This window comes from Pteropus vampyrus, unplaced genomic scaffold (genome assembly GCF_000151845.1).
Source record: "Pteropus vampyrus isolate Shadow unplaced genomic scaffold, Pvam_2.0 Scaffold37, whole genome shotgun sequence".
NCBI lineage: Eukaryota > Metazoa > Chordata > Mammalia > Chiroptera > Pteropodidae > Pteropus > Pteropus vampyrus.
The window spans coordinates 3,841,671-3,847,819 of NW_011888818.1; the positions used below are offsets into that span (position 1 = coordinate 3,841,671).

General features: G+C 32.7%; 1 pseudogene; it reads left to right on the forward strand.

The window, feature by feature from the left end:
- Nucleotides 1-2,412: 2,412 nt before the first annotated feature.
- The window catches only part of LOC105290771, a 16,558-nt pseudogene continuing 12,821 nt past the window's right edge, over nucleotides 2,413-6,149 (forward strand).

Genomic DNA, 6,149 nt, shown 5'->3' on the forward strand with positions numbered 1-6,149 from the left:
AGCTTATGAACTTAATGAATTGTTTCATTATTTTAATTCAGAACAATCTTCTTTTCCAAGATACATTATAATGAAATTGTCAAAAATGGAGACAAAAAGAGAATTCTAAAAGCATCAAGAGACAAAATTAAGGTGTAACCTACAAAGGCTATCAAAAATTTCTCAGCAGAAGTATTACATGACAGGACTTATCTCTGGGATGCAAGAAGGGTTCAACATTCACAAATCAATTAATGTGATAAACCATAATAGTAGAATAAAAGATTAACACTATGTAATTATCTCAACAGATAAAGAAAATGCACTAGGCAAAATACAACATTCTTTCATGATAAAAAAGTAAAAACCTCAATGAATTGGGTATAGAAGGGATGTACATCATTATAATAAAGGCCATTTATGACAGACACACAACTAATATCAAACGCAATGGCGAAATATTGAAAGTGTTTCCAATAAGACTAGAAACATGACAAAAGTCCCCACTATTATTACTTTTATTCAGAAAATTACTGGAAATCTTAGGTAGAATAATCAGGCAGCTTAATTCCTATGAATTTCCCAGCTGAGATTAGAATGAGACATATTAATATTTAATAAACTATATAATCAAGCACTAAAATCTTGATAAGCTATGCAAATACCATAACATAAAATTTCCTCCTACCCATAAACCCTATCCATTTCCTAGGATTTATCCCCAGATATAGTTTTTCTTATTATAATATCTGTTTTTCAAATAATTTTTCATAAATGTATTAAATAATCAACAATTATTTATACTTAACATCCCTTTTTTGCCACTGATCATCATTACTTCTTATATGTTATACCTTCTTTTATTGAATTCTGCATGCTAACTTATTTTTTTATTTGGTCTGATAAGTCATTAAATATGAGAACTGTTGTCTAACATAATTCAATATGCCCTTAAAATTTAGCAGCGCTTTAATAGGGTTCTACTTCATCATAGGAGTCAATCACTAAAATCATCACAAGAGCCAAGACATCCACCTGATGCTCTTGGTAAAGATGCACAGGTTTTTGACAACACAGACCATCTTCTATTAGGTCTAGTTAAAAAGGCCGTTTATAAACTTCACCAACCAGCAGCTCCTATCTTTCTTTTGATAGATCCAGAGAATGGAACTTCATGACTAGAAAACAAAATGGCCATAGAGTGGGGCAGATAGGTAGTTCCAGGAGCACCTCAAACTGGGGAGTGTGTGTGTTGCATGTGAACAGTGGGCTGGAGCAGCATCCTGTAGATGAGAATTGTGGTGTAGAAGGAAGATACTCATTTTGAATCTCTTGTTCTTGGTCAGGAACTGTCTTGCACCTGCTTTCTGGTCTTAATGTATATACAATGAGATTGACAATCATTTTGGCAAGAATCTGAACTCCCACAACCACATCAAACTCTGTTTGCTCCAAGGGCAGGAAACTCAAGGGCTTTATAGATGGAAATTCTAGGAGGGAGTCTGAAGTTACAAAAACTAACTCTAGATAATGCTTTAATATTAATAAGATGATTTTCAGTGAAAAGAAGGCATTAAGTGAAAAATTAATTATTTTGAAATAAACTTAATTGTGATGTCTGGCATCCCTATCAAATTCAAAAACAAATATGACTGGGGCCATGCTTATTTTTAAAATTACTTTAAAATCATTGTAAATGAAACAATATTTAAAATCTTAGAAAATTACTAATAAGGAAAGTGCTATTAAAGGGACTTTGGGATCAACAAACTTCACTTAAAATCCTAGATCCAACACTTAGTAAATAGCTATAGCATCCTAGTAAGTTATTTAACCTTGTTGAACTTTAGTTTCTTCTTCTGTAAAATTAATATAATATTAATATATATCTTACATACTGATCAGAATTTCTAATTCATAATAAGCACAAATAAAAATAGCTATTATTACTTTATTATATGAAAATAGTATTAAAATGAGAAAATATAAGAGAAGCTCTTAGAATAGTTTGTCTGGAAAAGAATGAGTATTCAATAATACTAGTAATTATTTCATTTTTATTCTTATAATTAATAAAAGAAACTGCCAAACATAATGTACAAAATTAAATATTTTTTATAAAACCATTATACATCCATTCCTGACAAAATATATGCATAAAATGCCAAAGACTAAATTTAGGAGAAAATGTGCAAAATGCTGCGAAGGAAAATACATGACTTTATTAAGTAATATACAAAATGAATAAATAAAGTTTATATAATCTTATTCTGTTCCAGTCTTTTTAGGCTCTGAGAGTTGTTTCTGTACAAAAATTAAAGATGCTCATGTGTCATTCAGAGGTCTTTCCATAATTCTGGACTGGAAGGGCCATAAATATAATGTTAAATACTCTCCATGGTTGTCTGTTTTTCTAATTCCCAGGCACCAAGGATGGGGAAGAAAAATAAGAAAAAGAAGAAGAAGAAACTGAATACATGGAGCTTTGAACAAGAAGCTGAGTGTGCAAGAAGAACAGACCCTGCAGGAAAGGCATTTGGTTTCAAAGCTGAAGCAACTATCCCAAGATTGAAGAGAAGAGGTCAGAGGGGAGGGTGTCTCAGGTCCCATCCAAGGTGGATTCCTTATACCTCGATAAATTTTTCTAGAGAAAAGGTAAAGGATTATTATCTACTTATTTTGACCTGTCTGTCTAAAAGTAAGGTCGTTGGTAATTAGTAATGAATGAACTTAGACTAATATTAATTGCATAATAAAAGTTCATATATTTATATATGCCATTGGCATGAGATAATTTCCCCCATTGCATGTGAAGCAAATGAGAACAGATTTTTGATGTTCATCACTAAGAAATGACAAAGTCTCCGAGCTCACTCCAATAAAATTTTGTCCATATTTAGTAAAAAAGGAAAATTAAGGCAATGACTAAAGTATTTTTTCAAAGGTTTACTTTTGCAAAGGCTACTATCTTTTGTTTGAGACTAATGCTTGCTAGCTGCCTTGCTAGATGATACAATTTCATAAAATTTTAGAATCAAGCTTAAATTATAGTGTCCCACCGTAGTGTCATCATAGTGTCAAGTAAGGGAAATGTTTCATTGGATGTGTGCATGGATCTTGAGTTTTACTCTTCAGGAAAAACAATAAATGAGGCTCACCCTTCTCCTCTGGCCCTTCTTGCTCATATAAGTAGAGCTGTAAATCATGGGAAAAGCTCTTTCTTGTTTTTGTTTGTTTGGTTGATTGAATGGTTGGTTGGTTGGTTGGTTGGTTGGTTGGTTGGTTGGCTAGCTGTTTTTTGTCCTTTTCTCTTGCAGAATAAGCTCTTCCATGGCCAAATTGCTGTTTCTATGGTTGCAAAAGCCCAATTTCAAGCTAAGCGCTAAAAGCTGCCTGGGAAACACCTGAATAAAAATTAGTCTTATGATTAATTAGCAGTGGGGAGAGAATACATATTTTGACTATTTTATGTCTTTTGATATTCTGCAAATTCAATTTAATGCTGTCCAAAATATCAAAAAAGAGATTTGTCCAGAAAGCGTACTTTTCTAATTTTGCCTACACCCTAAGTTTTTATTTTATATTTTCTCTTCGGGGTTTTTTTTCCATTTGGTTTTCGTTTTTTTCTTCTTTTTTTTAAACCTTGTTATTTTTTTTGTTTTAAAAAACAACTTATTTTAAAAAACCCTTTTAAATAGTTTTATTTTTCAGCCCCTATTGGAAGCTGTGTTCCTCTTTAGTGAGTTCTTTTTTAAATTTTATATCTGAAATTGAAAAAATATATATATCTTTAAACACTTTTAAAAAGTTTTGACTTTTTTGAGCCCTTATTGTTGATAATAATTAACTTTTAATTGAGTTAATGCATAACACTCTTAGAGTCACAATCTTAATCTGCACATTAAATCTTTGAGGTAGATAGTAATATAAGGAAGCTCAGATAAGTAGATTGCCAAAGTCACAGAGACGAAAGATGGGAGAGTTAGGTTTCAGACATCAATTATAAGGCTTGAAAACCCAAGTTCTTAACCACAGGTTTATAGTACTGTATGTAAATAAATGACTGTGGATGGCTGTTCTGTGTCACACAGAGAGGCAACTTGGCTAGAGGAGTATGAGTGTTGGGAAGACAGGTGAGGAATTTTTTTTTTTTCTAATTCCTTTATGTTTACATGTGGAAATATACCCATCAATATAATATTCTTGTCCTATCTTCACTTCCTCACTGGTATTTCATCACTGCTGGTGGATGATGTCTCTGATTAATGTTTGGGTTAAGATAAATCTTCCTTAGCTCAGCCAGATTCCTTTAGTTTTCTCTGCGGACTGAGTTCTGCTGTCCATAGCATGCATTCTTGTGTGTCCCTCCTTTACAAAATGTAGAGTTGGGCACCCACTGAGAAAGGCTTGCAACTGTGCAGCCCTGAATGAGGCTGAGTACAATTCTTAAGTTCACTTTAAAAAAAACTCATTGTTCTTACATATCTAAGTAATGTCCCCCTACCCAAGGTTATTAGAATAGTAAAGCTAATATTTTGATATGTTTGTCTGAAGAAGATGTCTATCTCCCCTGTGGGCTCCAGGCCTGACTGGACCAAGGTCTGGCTGTTATCCAAGGCCTGGCTGATCCGAGGCCTGACTGGCCCAAGGTCTGGCTGGTCCAAGATCTGACTGTAATCCAGGCCCATGGCTAGGAACAGGATCCTAGACTTAGAAAATAAGTAAACATAATTCAGTATTATATCATACATATGTGGGTGAATGCCACTTTAGTACTCTGCATTGTGAGTAGCCATGTGGTCTCTTGGAGAAGAGAAGGAAAAAGAAGGGGAAAGCAGAAGGGGAGAGCAGAAGGGGAGCACAAGAAAGGGGAGCAGGAGAAGCGTATGCAAGACTACTTGCCCCATCCAACAGAACTGCGCTTCCCAACAGAAGTGCACTCTGCACAATAAAGTTGGTGCCTGCTGGTTTCATCCTCATGTCTGCCTTTCGTGCATTCTTCCAACTGTGCCTCACACAGTTGAAATTTCTGGGTCAAGTCAGCAATAACCCTGTCCCTGACATCCTCACTGTTTCCTAACTTAAAAATGAAAGAAGGTTTTAACTTACCGACATTTTCCTTAAATCTCCCAAAAGGTGTTTCATTATTTTCCCCTTAAAGGTCAGTAGATACCAGTCTCTTTTGTCTTATTGTGATTATTGTAGTCAGTGATTCTATGTTGTTTCTTTTGTAGGTAGCCTATATTGTGGCTCAGAATTTTATAACTTTTATTTTAAGGTTTCATAAAAATTGCTAGCATTTTTCTTGGGGTAACCTAACTTTCTTTGATATGATCTTTTAGCCTGTGATACTATCAGAATGCTCACAAAGATCATCAATTCAAGAAAATTATATTTATATTTATCATTATTACATCTTCTATTCACAGTTAATAATTAATCCAAAATATCAATTAGACATCTCTTGAAACTTTCATATTGTATTTTTTCTATCCTCTTGTCATGTGTCTTTCAAAGATTGATTTCTTTATCATTTTTTTATCATTTAATACTCTTTGACTTTTAGAAGAAAATCATTGTTTCTATTTTCTCCTCAATATCAATTCTAAAGATATAAATTACAGAATGAAATTTATTTCTTCTTCAGTAGTTTCTTGTATTTGTATTTAACTTCCCCTTTTTCATTTACTTTTTCTGCCCTTTTTAAATGATGTTTTCAGCTGTTTTTATTGTTTTTTATATGTTAACTCATTTTATCTCATTTTATTTTCATCAAAGATGGATATGAACACACTTTAGAGCAATTTATTTCTACAAGGTTTATAACTAAAATATTTCTTGCCCAGCCCAAACCTACCCACAGTTGCGTAGTCCCCGGTATAATACCTAATTATTTTTGATATTTAATTCCGTATCTTTTGAATGATATTGTGACAATATTTAACTAATACAAACACCGATATCATCATCTATGTAAAAAACTCTCCAACATGAAAGATAAAGAACAAAACAAAACAAAAAAGCAAATTAAAAAAAAATAAATAGAAGAAAAACTATGCAGGTAGAAGAAATCAATAAAGAAATAAAATTATCATTGTTCTTAGAGGTATTTTTTCTACTTATTATTTTAATTTCAATTTTACTTGTGTTTATTATTATTATTACCTTTA